Raw genomic sequence first — 19,902 nt, 5'->3', positions numbered from 1 at the left:
GTGTAATGACTGTTCCAAGTCACTGTAACACAGGCAAATGTTAGCAGCAAAAGTTTTCTCTCTCTGAGCAACCCGTAAGAATATGAGCAAAACTAGCATGACACAATATCAGTAATTCACTCTTGTCATATACATATAATACAAGAGCATACTGAAAGTAGCTCTAGAGCTAGCAATTGAACACACACACACACACACACACTCATACACACACTCAGACACACACTCAGACACACACACTTGCCAGCTTGTTTTGCATAAGAACTTCTCCAGCTGTGGGCTTTTACAAAACTCCTTTGCAATTTTATATTAGATGACTGGATTTCACTTTCTTCTGCTGAATTGAGACACAAATACCAAAGTGCTGTTAAGATACAAGTGCTTGCTTTTTCCTGTACTCAGGATACAATTTTAGATAGCCTGACCTTCTTCAAATTAGTTATACGACTTATGGAATGATATAACCTTATTTCATTTAGATTTGAAGACACTGGCTGCCCAGTCCAACCTCCTGTTCAAAGAAAGACTAGCTTTAAGCCTAGATCAAGTTGCCTGGGGATTGCATAGTCAAGTTTCTTCTACCTACAAATCCACAAAATTACTGAGGAAGAATTAAATCCCATGTCTTTAATTCTTTCAATCACACCCATGACAAAAGATGGGAAAGGTATGTAAGCATGAGAGCTGCAATGAAACAGCCAACACTTGTTTAAAACCTTAAAAGGCATTCCTAAGACAAATACAGATGGTCTTGGGAAAGACAGGGGTGCTTCTTGCCAAGCAAGTCATGCAGGCAGTCATGCCACAGCATCTTTCAGAAGAACTGACTGACAATCAGAAGACACCACTGCTGTGACTATGGCCACCACCTTCATGCTTGTTTGTAGTTTATGTTTTCTTTGACAAGACACACTTCCCCTTTTCCTGCACAGGCCTTTAATTCCCCTGACTTTCCACAATTGTTTCCTGTTCATGCTAGTTCTTTACAACTCATACCAAGAAATGGACATGAAGTCCCAGGGCAGCACGCCCTGCATCACCCTTCCCACTCTATCAGCTGCACTAAGAAAAGTGACAGGCTATTCAAGATACTCAATCACTAAAAGTCTCAAACAATGACTACTTCATTACAAAAACTTGCTTTTGGCATCACCAAGCATGCATCACCTCACAGGTCTGTTAGTCTCAATCAAATTTATGTATGCTTATAGGTGTTAAACAGTTCTTTCAAACAAGTTGCATGCTTTAGAATAAAGCTCAACTGCTTGTTATAAGGAGAGTGTGCAAGTGATGAAATACGGATTTCTTAGTCCACACGTTTGTGACATAAGACATCTCCCAGAAAAATGTAAGTTTGGAGCTTTTTTTTTTTTTTAAATTGCTGATAAGAAAAATAATACAGTGATTAAAACACTACCAATATTCCTTCTGAGCTCTTGTTTTCATCAAAACTCTTAAGCAGAAAAAACCCTATATACTAGAACAGATTTTTCAGGATGCAATATGTATGGAAATACTGCCACTCTTTCTTCACAATCCATCACCAACAGATTTGCTGTCTCAATTTGTATCCTAAATTAACTATTTTTGCTCATTTTCCTTTTTAATATGCTTTATTTCTCTAAAATTCAATTACTATCCCCTCTTACTGTGATAAGCCCCCAGCATGTTCTGCATGGTATAAAATACGAGTAGACTGCTCAAAAGATTTTTCACAGAGTGAATCACTTTAAGCTTAGTATTTAAAACCAGTATTTATCTGTTCAAAAAATGCTTCATGCTCGACTTGCAGAAAGATCACAGAATCAGCGAATGATATAATTTCATCAGAGAAATCTTGCAGGGAAAAAAAACTGGCATTGTAGAACACTATTAAACATTGGAAAAGAACTATGATTTTGAATGTTAAATGTTACTGAAACAAAGAGTGCATTTCACATAAACCCAGTATAATTCCATAATAACATATGAGAATGTGTTATGAGAATATTTCCAAAAATCAGACTATAGAAAGGAAAGTTTTTATCTTTCTTCACTAAAAAAGTACTTCCATCAATTCTACTTGCAATGTAGAAAAAAAAAAAAGATGCTTCTAAACCCTTTCAAATCACATTTTAGTATCCTATATACAATAGCTTTTAGTATAGAAGTGTATTCAATTGTGGCGTCAGTGCCCTAAGATCAACTCTCGCCTTCTGGAGATCCATCATGCTGATAAAGAAACAAAGGAAGACATTCAGAAGCCAAGCAAAGAACATTTTGGGTTTTTTGTAAAACACAGATTTTAAAGTACAGCTATTACAGGCACTGAATAACAGTGTTCAGTAAAGTTAGAGAATTCTCCCACTCTCCTGAGCAAGCACATGAATTGCTCTGCTAGATGAGAGACACTGTTCTGAAATAGCAGGTCATTTTCTAGTTTTCATTTTAATTTCTTCTAGGTAATATGGGGCCTGATGAAATAGAATGGCTTTTTTCCATGGAGATACACATCTCTCATTGAGCTAATAAGTGATCCACCCCTTCCAGCCAACTCCCCCCAGTTTATACAGTGAGCATGATGTGGTATGGAATATCCTTTTGGCTAGTTTGGGTCAGCTGTCCTGGCCATGATCCCTCCCAGCTTCTTGTACACCTGCTTGCTGTCGGAGCACAGGAAACTGGAAAATCCTTACCTTAGGATAAGCACTATTTAGCAACAACTAAAATCTCAATATGTTACCAACATTATTCTCACACTAAATCCAAAACACAGCACTGTACCAGCTACTAGGAATCATAGAATGGTTTGGGTAGGAAGGGACCTTAAAGATAATCTAGTTCCAAACCCCCTGCCATGGGCAGGGACACCTTCCACTAGGTCAGGTTGCTGAAAGTCCCATCCAACCTGGCCTTGAACAATTCCAGGGAGGGGCATCCACAACTTCTCTGGGCAGCTCTCACAGTAAAGAATTTCTTCCTTGTATGGTCCTCTTCTGGACCCGCTTGAGCAGGTCCATGTCCTTCTTATATGGGGAGCCCCCAGAGCTGGACACAGTACTTCAGGTGGGGCCTCACCAGAGCGGAGCAGGGGGAAAAATCACCTCCCTCAACCTGCTGGTCACACTTATCAATGCAGCCAAGGATACGGTTGGCTTTCTGGGTTGTGAGCACACATTGCTCAAAAAAGAAGAAAACTTACTGTCTCAGCCAAAACCAGGACACAGGTTCTTTTTTAAAAAACATATAGAAGCACATGTCCCACAAAAAGAAGGAATATTTATCACCCAGTCTCAGGTGGAGGTGGAACAAACCTTTGATAGTGGTTCTTAGTAAAAATAAAAGCTTGTGATAAAACAAAAAAAGGCTTGTGATCAGCTATATATCAGGAATTATTCAATAACTATGAGTGAGTACAGAAGACATTAGAGAAAGCCAAAGACATTCCCAAGATGCCAAGTACAGCCCATTTTACCTATCTTTTATTACAAAAACCCATTATATGGGAAGGATGAAAAATATACATGTTAGTTCTTAGTGTTTAGGCTCTTCTTGTACCCAAGACTGGCTTGGTCAGAAATCTTTGAATAGTTATTTTTATTCACCAAATAAACTAGGGGAAGAAAGGGAGAAGGGAATTAAATTCCTATGACTTCAAAATCCAGTTTCATTGATACAGCTCCCTTTGCTCTTTTCCCTTGACCGAAACAGTTCATCCAGCTTTTTTGGCTGGTCGTAACAAAATTTAATTATTATTCTTCCAACTTCAAAGTTTAGATTAGCACATAAAATCTCTTCCCTCAAAAAGTCTAACTTCTGTGCTGTTGCTTTATTTCTTAACAGTAGTGTCGCCTGCTTTTGACAAGTTTTGCACAAAAAGAAAGTTAGGCTGTTCACCACTGCCAAGCGAAGCTGGAGACCAATGTCAGATTACAGGAGGAAGTAGACAGAAGTCTGAAGCAGTCAGGAAACTCCACAGCCATCTGGCTCAGATTAAGCAAGGAATGACATACCCCATCCGTGTTATACACATCTGAAGCAGCGAACATCCAGCAAGTTTTGAATACTGGAAAGTCGCTGCTGAGAAGAGCACTGTCTCCACAAACTCTTGCTGTCCTGCAAGCATGTGTCATATAGGAGAGGAAAAAAACAGATCAAATACCTAGGTTATCTTAGTCTACACAGGTCAGTATTCTGTTTCAGAAGGCCGTCACAACAGCTTTAATAAAGCTAATTAAGAGTGTGATAGTCTAATCTGCAGTCTAGACTAATTCCTCAGGTCTTTTACCTTTCTGCATGTGATGCAAGTCTGTTTTAAGAATTCACTAAATCAAATGCACTGTTTCATCAAAAGCAATGTATCTGAGAAGTAACAGTCATCAAAAGGATAACCATCTTCAGTATTTAAAAAGTTATAGAAAAGTTACAGAAATGTAACTAAGACTGGTCATATCAGAAACATAGCAAAGAGATGGCAGAAACACAAGTAATTTTTTTAGAAGATAGATATCAGATTCTAAGTAGATGCATACAATTGCAGTTAAAATTATGGTATCACCTGAGAAGTAAACAAATAATAAAATTGAGATAGATTAAAAACCTGGATATGCAAAAGACACAGTATCTGTAGGATGCTTGTGTGGCATGCAGTTAGCCAATGTTCATACTTTTCCTTTTAAAGTCTTAATTAATCGGGACTTTGAATATACTGCTGCAATCCACTACATCTTCATAATACTTCAGCCAAAGGACAAAAAGTTCTTAAACATATATGAAGGGTTAAACCTTCCAATAACTTTGGGATGATATTCATACATCAGTAAACGAGCATGGACTCTCACAATCACCTTAACTGATGTCCTGCATAAGTGGTTGTTCAGTGAAGGTTCCCCTCTGCTGCACCAGGTGTGCGCTAGATGGGTGAGTACAGGAAAGCTGCTTCTTCACAGTAACAGAGGCCTCTTGGAGATACACAAAATTTAGCTGAAGTCTGCATTAACAGGGGAGGGATGCTTGTACTACCTATTAGAAAGATTACTTTAACTTGGGAAATACTTAGAAGGCGAGCAATTCAAGTGTCAGAAGAGTTAAGTCTCTCTTTTATTTCTTGCAGCAGAATGTTATATGACTCAGCAATTAATGTTAGTTATTGCTCCTAAAGAGCTAAAACCAGACACTGCTCCTGCCTTTAAGAAGGGGAAGCAACAAGAACATCAGCCAAGCAGTGACATTTAAACAGTAGGTTAAATACCCATCAATGCCTAACGGAGCACTTCCTAGCATATTCCCTATGCTAGAAATGACAGGAAAGTTTGCAGAAATTATCTTTCACTCTGATTATCATCTTACAATTAGCTTTTACATTAGCCTTCAAAAAGCTCATGACTTACTGAACACTCTTTTTAATCTAAGAATATGCACATCACCTGAATGTATTTATTAAAGTCACCACTGATTTTAACAAAGGTGTTGATAAGCAGTACAAAACCTCAACACATTTCTTGATTGCAACTTATCTGTTCACACTTTAGGGGTAAAAGATCAAAACCCAAACTCTTATTTTTCCTCTGTTGGAAGAAGCTACTTGTTTTTACCTGAACTACTGAACAGTATTCAGTCCTGTCCTAGTAATTAGATGGCCCATTCTCAACTACGTTGTATCTTCACAAAAACATCACTGAAAATAGGTGCTTTCCTTTCACTGGCTTAATGACAGACACACACAGATAGCTATATTAAAATTATCTTTTTTTTTCCTCTGCATCAGCTTTTTTTCTTCCACATTTGTTCTATTGAGGTTTTGTTTCTTTTTTTCTAATTATTATTACACTTATTGGGGGTTATTGAAGCATAAATGACTAAAAGCTAATAAAAGAGTAACAGGAAGTTCTCTTTCTGCTACTTTCATTGAGATACGTCAACTTGTGTTAAATAGGAATGAAAACTACTTTTGACTTTCAGGATATTTAATAGATATTTTTGCTCCCGCTGTTTTTGAGTCGTGAATATTTGCTGTGTCAATATTTCCAGTTGAAATTACATATCCCACAAAAATGAAGATTCATTATGGAATTCAGAGACACTGCTTCTGCTAAAAAGCAAAGGACATTAAAAGAAAAAGATAAATTTGAAATTATACTTTGTAATCTTTGAGATGTCATTCATTTTTAAACACTCCAGAATGTGGTCTTTGAAATACTAAATTCCTTCTCTGTACATAAAGCCCACTTGATCTTAGCTATTCTGAGCTTGGCCCATCAGGAGTTGACAACATACTTACTTCATGAACCTAGGCCAAGCCAAGACAGCATCAGCATTGTCTCTTGGTCTTGAATCCTGTTGGCCATATCCTAACATGTTGCTTTAATGCAAGAACCTGAGCTGCTGCCTCTGACAGAGCAGGGATTTATTCTCCTACAAGGGAGCTCTTAACTTCTTTTCATATTCCAAAGACGCTGGAAAATAATTTAAAAGCCCCATTCTCAGTATTGTTTATTTTTCTCAGACCTAAACACCTTCCCCAAAGAGGAACTAATCTAGAAATCAATAAAATATTTTACATATAGCATTCATATTAAAACATCTACTCCTACATGCCCAAAACACAACATTTTGAAAGTGAAATCAGGAAATCTAATACCAAAATTAATCACCAACAGTGATGTCTGTTAGACAGCTATCACCACTCCATGGATTACTCTCGTGGGTTTTACGGATGTACTGAAGATTTTCAACCAGAATTGTATGACAAGAAACTGTCTTGGTCTGTAAAAGAATGATTTTAAACACACTACATGTATGTTGCAACACTTGTTTGAGTGCAGCATTGCTAACTTAATGATTGTCAGTATTATATCCTGACTATATTACTTCCATTTTCATGTGCCTCATGTCCCTGCATAATTCAGTATAAAATATAAAATGGATTTATCGTAGAATCATAGAATATCGGTCTGGAAAGCACCTCAAGGATCATCTGGTCCAACCTTTCTTGGCAAAAGCACAGTCTAGACATGATGGCCCAGCACCCTGTCCAGCTGAATCTTAAAAGCGTCCCATCTTGCGGAATCCATGACTTCCCTGGGAAGATTATTCCAGTGTCTGACTCACAATTCTCATAGTGAAAAATTTTCTTCTTGTGTCCAATTGGAATCTCCCCAGGAGTAATTTGTACCAATTAACCCTCATCTTTTCCTCATACGGCAGGCTTCCCAGTCCCTTGATCATCTTTGTGGCTCTTCTCTGGGCCCTCTCCAGCTTGTCCACATCTTTTTTGTGTAGCAGGGACCAAAACTGAACACAGTATTCCAAATGTGGCCTGCCAAGCACTGAGTAGGGTGGGATAATGACTTATTTATCTCTGCTGGTGATGCCAGCAACAGCATCCTGTTGGCTTTCTTTGACGCTGCAGCACACTGTGCACTCATATTGAGCTTTGATTAAACTGCAGGTGCTTGGTGCCAGATTTTTCTCTTACATGTGGGCACTGCCAAGCACATATTTATTTTTAAAACCCCCGAATATCAAATATTGTATAAATACTAGAGGGCTAATTGTCCTTACCCACAGAACATATGCTCAGAGAAAAAATCTGAAAAATGTTAGAATAAAAGAGCGATGTTAATTAAATAAATAAAAGTAGGCATTGATCTGTCATGTATTTATATAGATCCAGTTGGAGAAAAGACTACAGTTAAGTCTGAAAGCTTGAAGTCTATCCTGCTAAACTGACTTCGGAATAATGTTTAACATATTGTGCTCATAGACAGAGGCAGGGAAACATTTGTGGGGGAAATGGAGACAGTTGATCCAATCCTCATTACTGATGTAAAGAGTCCTGGGCAAGAATGATAAAAAGTAAGCAGGTGAGATAGTTATAAAAATTTGTGCATGACATTGAAGGTGCTTCATTTCATTAAAAAGGAGTAGTGCCAAATACTTTGTCAAACAAAACTATTTAAGCAGTTAAACTACATTTGAACAGAAAAACAGGAATGATGTACAATCTGAGTGAATCAGAAGGTGTGAGGATAATGAAAGACAGACGAGCTCCTGAAAGCAACAAACAGGTAAATTCTTTAGTGATATTTCTGAGGAAAAGACCAAGATTAGCATGTGCAATAAGATAAACTCATGTTACAGATGTGAAAAACAAAATTATGACCTCATGCGCGAAGCCTCCTGACTGTTGAATTGCCACAATAATTAATTAACCTGTTATTTTAACCTAAGCAGACTGCACTGGGGCAAATAAATAGAATGAACAGTTTTCACTGATGAGCAGTAGGAACAATTTCCAAGTTACAAATATTCTTAAATAAACAATGAAATGCTGCTGACAAGTAAACACAGCCATTACTACATTTATAATTAAACTGAATGTATATTTTCAGAAGAATGTGACATTTTTCTCTGAAGATGCAAATAAAAAGAATAAAAGTAGCTCAAGCAATTCAAATATGCAGGAAGGTATGTGCTTTTAATAAAAATATATTGTATGTATGTATAATTGTGTTACTGTATTACACATGCACTATTCACCAGAAAAATACTTCAATATATTCTGATTACACAATTAATTATGTCTTTTAATGGAAAATTTTGAGAGAGCAATTAGAACAATTTCCTGGTATGGCTGCACAGAGGAGATGCTCCTCCATGCACGTATACTTATCAACAGATAACGAAGCAACTTGACTTGTCATGTGATGTGAAAGTACCTTGCATACACAGCATTTGTAGCAGCTGGCAAGTCAATCATTAAGCAAAGTAATTTTTCGTATTTTCCTCATACACTGTTGAGCTTTCAGTAGCTTTCTATTATACTATAATTATTTAATCATATATGATTATATCTCTGATTATACCATAATCTCACACAAATTAATTTACAGAGTCATCACTATCTGAGCACCCATCAACATTACAGTCAATGAGCACTTTGGGATCCCATTCCCCCCTCAAAAAACAAAGGAAAGAAACTTTCTTTTCACCTCCCCTTCAAATTTATGAAAGGATATGCTGTTTTCAACCATCTCAATATTCACCTGTAGCATTAAAGTGCAATCGAGTTTTACAAAATCTACCCACTGGAGACTGAACATACTCAGCATTTCTCAGGAGGGTATTCCTTCCACAGTCCTCATCCTGTGTTTGTTTAATGTCACTTATAAATGGCTTTGCATATGGGTTTCACACTGCAGAAATTATATATATGTAGATATGTATACATATAAACAACATCATCTCTTACGGAAGTTGATGCTAAGCAAACATCAGGAGATACTCAGCACTTTACAAGACTTCAGATAATTTTCTGCACTAACAATATATTTCTTCTGCAAAGTGAAAGAATTTATATTTTAAAAGTGACCTCAACCATCCCTGTGTTCTCTTGAGAATATTAAATTATAACTGTGGGTTGATTGGAGATTTTTTAATTATTAGTTTTACTGAATTTTGCTCAACCATAGATGACATCTGAACTTTTCTTCTCTGTATTCAACATATCAGTAATAAGCTTCATTTTCTACTTCTCTGTGTTTCAAATTAGAGGAGCGATTTTTCTCCCCATGTATTTAAACTGGCAGTGTTTTTAATCAATGCCTTACTTAATTTCTACATCATTGCATAATACAATCTTTCAACAATATCAGTGACACCTGAAGAAAAGATTACCTTTTGAGAAAGTGACAAATAAATCAGACCACAGTTTTAAATGAAGTAATATTAGATGCATTTAACTGTCTCTCGGCACCTTACAGCCCAATCAGCCTACACTACAGGACATACAGGGTCACCAAGTTGTGCATAGTTCAGCTGTATTACTGGGACTTTTATGCTTTTGTTAACAATGAACATGGGGGCTTTGAGCTATACTGCTCTGTGCCACTGTTAACATATGCTGAGAAGGTGAGATTAAGGACAGGGAACTCACACAGTGTTCTAGGGGGGGAAGAAGATATGCTACTGCTTAGAAAGACCATTAGCAACACCTGCACATTACCAGTTGTATACTAGCATATTACAAAAATAAAAGTAATTGTGGGATTCCTGCTGCAACTTGCAGAAGATGCTCTGGCCTGTATTTAAGTAGCTTTCCAGTAACCAACATAGACAGCAGTATCAAGCAACACTGAAGGGAAGACAGCAAGCAGATGATTTTATCTGCTACATATTAATTTTAAATATATATTACAAAAAACCAAACCATACAAGTAACTAGGAAGCTATGCTCTCCAGGAAAAAAAATTCATCCACCTATTATTTTACTTTGGTATTAACTATGGGCTGCATTTCCGTGCAGCACTTGAACATAAACCAAAATAAACACCTCTGCCAGTTACCATGTTCTGCAGTTGCATTTTCCCCAGTCACTCTGTACCTCCTCTAAAAGCCAAGCACAGTAGCTTCCCCATCGAGAGCTTAAGGTCTGTGTCTCAAAACCACTGTGAGAAGTGAAGGTAGAATCATTAAATTCTAAGAAATTCTAATTCTAAATTCTAAGAAAGCAGTTAAGTTTAAAAAATGAGGCTTAAACAGTGAAGCCTGAAATAAGACTAGAAAATTACTAGTCTTCCTCTCTGACCGTAAAAACCCCAGGACTCATAGCCACATCCTCTACAGTCTTCCTTTGTTGTTTTGTGGTGTTTATTTTGTTTTGTTCTGTTTCCTAAGCCCATTAATGCAAGTAGCAGGCCTGAATTACAGAAGTTACATGACCCTGTTACAAAAGGTTCACCGTGAAGACAATATCCCTCTCAGTTGTCAAAGAAGTGAGGTAATGAAAGAAAGAGGAATAAATTGCAGCATTTAAACATGGATCAGGACATGGTTTTTTTTTTAAGGAAAATGTGGCATCTTTTCACTTGAACAAACAAGCAAGGATACACTTGAGCAAATGTGCAGCTGTCCAATGGCAGCAAAACCAGAACTTGCCAGGAACAACAAAACTGGTGATCTCACAGAGCAGACGGGACCCTGGTCCCACACGGCTTTCCACACATCCACTTCTACACAGCGATAGCTCCTGGGAAAACTAGTCTAGACCTCTGCTCTGGCACCACAGCAGTGATATACCCCCAAAGGAAAAATTAAGAATCCCAGGCATTTAGTGTAAAATGTTAGATAACTTACATGAGATCATTTTATGTGAAAAAGAGATGAACACTTCCATCTATCTTGAGTAAAGGGCTGCCAAAAATTGAAAACCAGCACTGGAAAAGCACCCTAAATGTCCCACATAAAGCAAGTGCTACTAAGCTGCACAATGTCTTCTCTCAATGCTTTCTAGCTAATACATTTTGTTTGTTTGAAACACCCTGAACTACATTTAAAAACCCCACGTTTTCAGCCTACAATCCTAGGTGCTCTAAATCATCACTGCCACCTCCAGAAGATGGCACCAGCCACCTTTATTATATTACAGAAGAACACATAATGCCACTTTTTACTTTCTCCATTAATGCACACAAAACATGTCCATCATCTTCACTGACCCATTTGCTTAATTCTGAGAGAAAATTTGGTAGGCTGCAAATGGTTCTCCCAATTTACATCCACTTTGCAATGATTCACATATTCTGCAGCATGAAGCATATTTCATTAAAATGTATAACATCTTCACTGACACTAATTTTGTCTTGTAATAATGTCTTTATAAGAGCAGAGTAAAACAAGTATCTCCTAAAGGTAAGTGTATCTGGTTTACAGAGTGTAAAAAAAAAATCTTAAACATCATAATACAACTGTAGCATTTGAAAAAAAGAAAAAAAAAAAGGAAAACATCTGCTTTTACCTTTATGAAAAATATGCTGCATAAAACAGCAAGGGATTTGAAAGCTATTCTTTTTTCCCCACAGACTCCAGTAAATTGCTTGCAGTTCTGTGTACTGCTTCTAAAGCCAGCGATGTAATTTCATGACTAACTTCACGACAATAATGTTCCTTTGGGGGATTAGAACACAATGACCCTTTTGCTAGATAGAAAGGGCACTGCAATGATTATTTTGGAATGACATTTGCAATTCTAACTTATCTCATCAGGACCATGACCATGGAGTCCGTGTATATCTCAGCTCTTCCCACTGAAAAAATCTTTGCAACAATAACTACATCTGTATTTTGCGAGAAAAAAAAAAAAATAATAACCTGCAACTGTAACTTTCAAAATTGAGAAACTTTCACTCACTGGTTGTTACCTGCAACTCCATACAGCCCCAATGTTATTTTTCCCAATTCCTCCTTTTTGCCTTAAAGCGCTGGGATACAGCTCGGTTACAAGCCCCTGTCTATTACAGTATCTAACCCTCACCCTGCTTGCACTGCTGTATTCCTCCTTCCTTTATTCCAATACTCACATAGCTGGAAACTTTTGCCATTCTTCCCCTGCATATAGAACAGCTGTCAACAAACAACTTAAACAAACATACTTAAATATGTCCTAAATACAGGGCTAAATATTTGAAGTCACAAGTTGCCAATACCTGCTGATAACACAGAAAGTTTCAAGAAATACTTGCAGTTCAGTATATTTTGTTTAAGATATTTTATTTTTTCATTCCTCTCTGGTGTATATATTAACATGACACATACACTTTTCTCTCTAGTTTTTTACATTTCAGACTGATTTTTTACCCATTTTTTTCTTTCTTCATTAATCATCAGTATACCTTTCTCAATGAGGCCATTAGAAGTCTCTGATTGAACAGAAGTTTCTTTCCACCTGTGCTTGTCCTCCAGTCCTACCAGTCAGCAGGATTCAGTACTTCAGTGCTCTGAAAAAAAATTGAAGTTACATTTCTTGTTTGTGTGAAGGTGGAATATATCAGGCCCTTGAAGTAGCTGAAAGACATGTCAGCCCCTCACTGGGATAAAATCATGCTCAGGGCTCAATTCTCAGTCTGTAAATGTAAGTAGGCTCCAGATTTCTCAGGAGTTGCACAGGGAAGCACCCTACAGAGTCGAGATGTTTCCTCAAAGATGTCCAAAGAGGAGAACACAGGGAGGGGGTGGAGGTTGCAGTGCTCCCTTAGGGGTCAGGGTGAAGGGAGCTGCTGTTACCCAGCAGTAGAGTTACACTGGCCTTCAGATGGGTTGAATGTAGAACTTCAGTAACAGCCTTCACTGCAGACTGGCTGCAGCACATGATGACGGCCAGAGACCATTCTGGCCTGCTTTGCTGGAAAGCTAACATCGGTTTTGCAATACTGGTTATACATAAAATCCTACTTTATTTTATACTGAATTTGCAATGTGTCTGTAACCAAAATGCCATGCAGTGCAGGCAGGCAAACACTGATTATAAAAGTAGCTGGAGGTTTTCAGGCATTTTCATTTAAGCTTTGAAAGAATCCTGCAATCAAAGACCAACACAACAAAAGGGTAATTTAAATAGCAGGATTTACTTGAAAATTGCCTAGACTAATTTCACATACACTTGTGTAAATTAATGCTTGTTCAACGCAGTAAACTATTTTCTCTTCCTTACCAGGAATTAGAATCACTAAGTATTATAATCTCATTTTGATTTTCAAAGAATGAAAACTCATAATACAATAGCTCTCATCTTGAAAAGAAAGGAAGGGTGTAACCTAAAGACTTCCCTGAAGCACATCCTAAACATATGCAATGAGCATTTCACTGCAAGTTAGTTGGTTTAGAATTGCTTATTTGAAATGAAGAGGTGCAGACTTTGACTTCTAAGAAGAAACAAAGAAACATTTTGTTAAAAACCTCTCAAACTGAATTGCAACATACTCTTCTAGTAAATTAGTGCAAGATATGTTTTCTTCATTTCCTCTTGCATGAGCAATATTAAGCAAAACTAAATAGCCTTTGTCCAAAACCACAGATCTGAATACATTTAAAGATAAACCACAAGCAAATCACAGAATCATAGAATCATTCAGGTTGGAAAAGACCCTTGGGATCATCAAGCCCAACCATCAGCCCTACTCTACAAAGTTCTCCCCTACACCATATCCTCCAACATCTCATCTAAACGACCCTTAAACACATCCAGGGATGGTGACTCCACCCCCTCCCTGGGCAGCCTATTCCACTGTCTGACCACTCTGTCTGTGAAAATTTTTTCCTAATGTCCAGTCTGAACCTCCCCTGTTGCAGTTTAAAGCCGTTCCCTCTTGTTCTGTCACTAATTACCTGTGAGAAGAGACCAGCACCAACCTCTCTACAATGTCCTTTCAGGTAGTTGTAGAGAGTGATGAGGTCTCCCCTCAGCTTTCTCCTCCTCAGACTAAACAGTCCCAGCTCCTTCAATCTCTCCTCACAGGATCTGTTCTCCAGGCCTTTCACCAGCTTCGTTGCCCTCCTCTGCACTCGCTTTGAGGTGCCCAAAACTGAACACAATACTCCAGGTGTGGCCTCACCAGTGCAGAGTACAGGGGGACTGTCACCTCCCTACTTCTGCTGGTCACACTGTTGCTGATACAAACCAGGATGGTGTTGGCTTTCTTGGCCACCCGGGCACACTGCGGGCTCATGTTCAGCTGCTTGTCAATTAGAACCCCCAGATCCTTCTCCTCCAGAAATGTTCCCTCCCTTTTTTATTTCGTTTTATTGTGCATCCTACAGATGATTAAGGGTTGTTCCACTGTTTACTTAAAAAAAATGCAAATCACATTCATGTAAAATATTTTCATTCCATACAATTATGAATGAAGACCTGTTTCAAGGAAAAGAAAAAAAAACCCTAGCTATTTCATACAGTCTGATATAGTTTAACAAGCAATCAAATCCCAGAAAGAAGGCAACACACTGGCATGCTACTGACCACAGAGATCAGACCTCCTTCTCAGCTTGGTAACCTATAGGCTCTGAGAGCTCAGTTATCAGGCAGATCTGGTATCAGGGACATCTGATCAGAATATCAGCCTCATGGATCCTCTTAATATCGTTAACAATTTCAGATGTTAATTGACCATTTCAATTATATTTTCAAAGACTTCTGAGCTGACAGTGGAAGGAAGATCTGTCCTTCTCAGCATGGAATGTGATAGCCTCCAACAGCCAGAGCTGAAGATATTGACAAAATCAATTTGCAGAATCAGACTAGCAACATCATAAATAGAGAGGCATTTTAAGAAAGGATATAAAGTTGCCTTCATACAGTAATTCCAGCAAGACAATTTTTTCTGTACAGGTCTACTTGTCATTAGATTTGAAGATGACACAAACATGGGAGGAGTGGCTGACAGACCAAATGGGTGTGTTGTCATTCAGAGGGACCTTGACAGGCTGGAGAAACGGGCTGACAGAAACGTCATTTAGTTCAACAAAGTGAAATGCCAAGTTTCTCTGGGGAAGAATAACTCCAGGCTCCAGCACAGACTGGAGTCCAACCATCTGGAATGTGTCTTGTCAGAAAAGGCCCTGGGCATCCTGGTGGACAACAAAGCTGACCAAGAGCCAGCAGCACGCTGTTGCAGCAAAGACCAAGAGCCAGCAGCATGCTGTTGCAGCAAAGACCAAGGGCATCCTGAGCACATTAGTTGTTGCCAGCAAGTGGAGGGAAGTGATCATTTGCCTCTACTCAGCACTGGTGAGGTCACATCTGGAGTGCTGTGTCCAGTCATGGGCTCCCACTACAAGAGAGACATGGAGAGAGTCCAGCAAAGGGCCATGAAGATGATGAAAGACTTGAACCATCTGTCATATGAAGAGAGGCTGAGAGGGTTGGTACTGAAGGAGAGAAAGCTCAGGGGGATTTTATCCATATATATAAATACCTGATGGGGAGAGAAAAGAATATGAAGCAAGTATCTTCTCAGTGGTTCCCAGTGACAGGTCAAGAAGCAATGGGCACTCATGGAAATACAGGAAATTCCACTTAAAGAGAAGAAAAAATGTTTTCAGCCATGATGGTGGATATGCATTGGTACAACTTGCCCACCGAAGTACTGTGATGTGTCCATCCTTGGAGATACTCAGTATCAAATGGACATGATTCTAAGCAACCTGCTGCAGCTGACCCTGCGCTCAGCTGAGGGTTGGACTGAGCAATCTCCAGAGCTGCCTGCCAGTCTCAACACCGCTGTGGCTGTGGGATCTCTCACAATGACTTTGCTGCCACTTCATTACTTATTGATGAAAAGGAACCAAAACTGTTTCCTTAGCCATTTCACCAATTCCCACAAACCAAGTCAGGGGCTGTATTTGGTCAAAAAGTTATAGAATAAGATGAAACTTTGGCCCTTGGGAAATGTTGACTTCTTATGAAAGCAAGCTGGCCCAATAGTATTCATCAAGAATACTGAAATTCAAGAGCTACAATGAGCGCAAGATAGTACCCAGCTATCCTGTCAGCTCCATTTTTATACTTTATATAAGGGTAGAAAGAGATTCCTGCGTTTTACACCCATGTGGATTGTAACAAAGGCTAACCTTGATACAGATAAATTGATACAGTGTTTCCAGATAAAGCTTTTGAAGGTCCTTTTGCAAAAAACTATGGAGCATATAAGAAGTTCAGTATTGTGAAAGATTAAGTCGTAGTAAAGCTGACTAGGGCCTCAACAGCAGCCCAATTTATTCAAGGAGGTTATCTGGACCCCACAAGATCAAAAACTCTCTCTTTAAAATGACACAATTTCCCATACCAAGTCTAGAGGATGTTTTCAAAATCCAGTTCCCATTATGTAGAATTTATAAAAACCAGTCATTGAAAGAGATCATCTTTTTTGGCAGGAAAACATCTCTAGTCTAATTGTGTTAGGCTAAAATAACGCCTGTCTTCCCTGCCCTTGTGACTCCTGTGGTTTAAGATATGACACAGCAGAAAAGACAAGGTACAGAATCTCATTATATCATAGGTAGAATGAGTTCATAAAAAATGCACAAAGGGGCCTGTTATCTCCCTTAATACCTCCAGAGATTCCTGAGCTGTCAGCAGAGGAAGCCCATGCACAAGCACACGTCACTGCAGCACAGCTCAGAGTAACCCTCCCACAAGATCTTCACGGGGGAAACAGCACATCAAATTATGAAGAGGGGTTTGGTTTCTGGAGTGCCAGCTTGCAGAATGAAGTACAGAAACTTTTTTAGGGGCCCAATCTGTTCACATACAGTACAAATGACAGACAGGACTGTCTAAACACAGCTGTGATTGTGAGCTATAGTGCTGAAAATCATGCCGTCGCTTCCCTCTTGCCATGTGCTGAGTGGAGATCTAATGGTCCCAAGGACTCTGGTAGATCTGATTCCAGCTGAGGAAATCATAAGGAAGAATGCACAATGCAAAAAATTAATAACTAAGCCTCTTCCCCTTGGTTTTAATATGGTTAAGCAATCTATATCATATATGCAAACTATGAATATATTGTTAAAATATTTTTTTCAGAATGAGTGGATACATGTGTGCATTACTGGTGTGTGCATTAAGCCTTGGAAAAAACAAACCCACAGACCTGTAAGACGTATGCCAAATCACCACTATTGTCAAACTGTAGAGGGTTTAAAAACAACATCAAACAATGAAGTTTACAGTTTTGTAGGAAAAAATTAATCAAGGCATCTGCTTCATGTCAGGATTCTTGTCTTTTCCCGGAAGGGTGCCAGCATTTTAAATCTTTTGAATTTTTGCCCACTCTGTTACATAAATAATGCATACTCTCATACTCCATAAAGCAAAAGTTCGTATTTAATAATCAGTGGTCAGACAAGAAAACACCACAAAACCCCACCTCCTCCTCCATATTCTTGAAAATAGCTGCAATATTACCACAACATTGTTATAACTACAGCACTCCGCTGCTTAGAGACACTGCCCACGCCAGGTAACCTAGTCTCTACTTCTTTCTATACTATAGTTTTAACCTTCAGCTATGTTTTTTTCCATTGTTTTGGTTTGGATTTTTTTCTGTAAATACACATGTGTCACTAGTTATCAAAGGTTATTTTCAAAGGACTGTAGTAGGAGTAATCGGATCATATTTAAAAAACAATACTTGAATTGCCTTTGATATTTTTCAGTGTTGGAACATAAACTTTAGCGACAGGATTGAAAGAATGTTTTCCCAGTCTTTGTCCTTCATTCCTTACCTAGAGGAATATTTTGTCTTCCTACTATCTGATTACTTTAAACTGTATCTTGGCAGCTGAGCTTCCTGAAATCGGCTGTAAAGTCAGATAAATATTACTTTTAATGTCAAGGTAATACAGATGGTTAAATTAAACCACATAATGCACTGATGAGCTTTGTCCTTGTGATTAGCCCTCAGGAGGGACCTTCTGCTCTGGAAAACAGTGCTACTGTATGACTGTTTATAAGCAGTTTAGCAACACTGCTTCTAAACACTCTTGCACAAAGCACTGTGTAATAAATTTACTTTCCAGCACAAATATTAAAGCTAAGCATACAACAATACTTAACTATACACTAATTTTCTATTTACTGTGTTTTATGATTGTAAGTGGACACAGAGAAGAAGCTTATGAAACATTAGGAGTGCCCTAACCTCTGAAATCCTTAATCCAAATTATATAGTAGCTTGATATGTATAACAAAACACGATGCACATGCATCGCAATTAAAATAGTAATATAATATTTTAAAGCTCCTGTACAGTAAGTAGGCCTTTAGTAAGTATAGAAGCTTTTGAAACAAGAATCTTAGACTTTTCTCAACTCGATTGGATTACACTTTCATGCACTAATTCATAGTTTCAGTTCTTTGGCCACTCCATCCATTAAATCAGTTCAATTCTATTTACCATTTCATTAAAATTATGAAGTGCCCTTCAGAGGAGCAAAGTGCTAGGCTAAGGAAAAGAGGTAAGAGGGAGAAATGTTGTAAGATAAGTAGTTTTCATGGGATACTTATCTGAGAGAACTCTGCTCACCAGTCTTCCACAAATGATACAGTGATAACAATGCAGTGAAAAAGACACCCAGACAGAATAACCTCTGACCACAGCCAGTTTTTCTGTTAAAGATTGCTCAGTTTAAAAATCCTCATGTAGAAGTTTTGTAGAAGTGTTTCTACATAGTGGTCAAAATTATTACTGTACTGTTGGTTAGAAAAGAACGCTTGAGCCCTAACAAGGAAATTTATGACAGTGAGCAACATAAAGGTAAACATTTGCAAGAAACAGGGAAAATAATGCAATCTTACAAATTTGTATTACACAGTTTGTATCTGTGATCATTATCAGTATGGCTGAGGTAACCATGCAGAAGCAAAGATCTACATTATATTCCACTTTGAGAATAGAACCTGGAAAAGAGTTTAACTTAGCAAACTCTCAACTAGGCAACTTCCTGAAATGGAAGGTCCTACCACCAGCCACAAGAGCTGCACGGGTATGTGCAATGTCCTGCCCAGTCAACAGCAGTGAAGTGGTTCCTTTGCTTTCTCCCCTGTGGCAACACAAGGTAGTTTTAATGAGGACAAAACCTGCAAATTATACTGTTTGCCATGTATATATGGAGTACAAAAAGCCTAAATTATTTTTATACTTGTCATTTGGACATTCCTTACCTTTTTATGGAGACTTTGAAACACTGCATAAAAATAAAATATAAGATACCTTCAAATGGTTATCACTCTTCAGTAAGGAAGAAGCACTACAGCTAAAACAGATTGTGTCTGGCTACACAATTCTGATGTGCCCAAACTTTTTATCAGGACACAGAGCAAAAACCAAATTACACACTCCTGGTAAATCTAGAGTTCCTGGTTAGCACTAAAACTTTAAAGAAAACTACTGTTAGGTGTGAGTGACTGGCCTGTGGAAATAGCTTTAGGGATATGCAGTGGTCCCTCGAAAGTATCACACAGTGTCCTCTGCAGCATCTAAATCACATCACACAATTCTCAAGGTGGGTCTGTGTTGTTCCAGATCGACATATCAAGCCCTTGGTCACATACTTACATTTGATGTTATTCATGTATTGTAATGCTCT

This window comes from Strix uralensis, chromosome Z, assembly GCF_047716275.1.
Source record: "Strix uralensis isolate ZFMK-TIS-50842 chromosome Z, bStrUra1, whole genome shotgun sequence".
NCBI classification, from domain to species: domain Eukaryota; kingdom Metazoa; phylum Chordata; class Aves; order Strigiformes; family Strigidae; genus Strix; species Strix uralensis.
The sequence above is the reverse complement of the archived record's forward strand: the minus strand, read 5'-3'. Positions refer to the sequence as shown.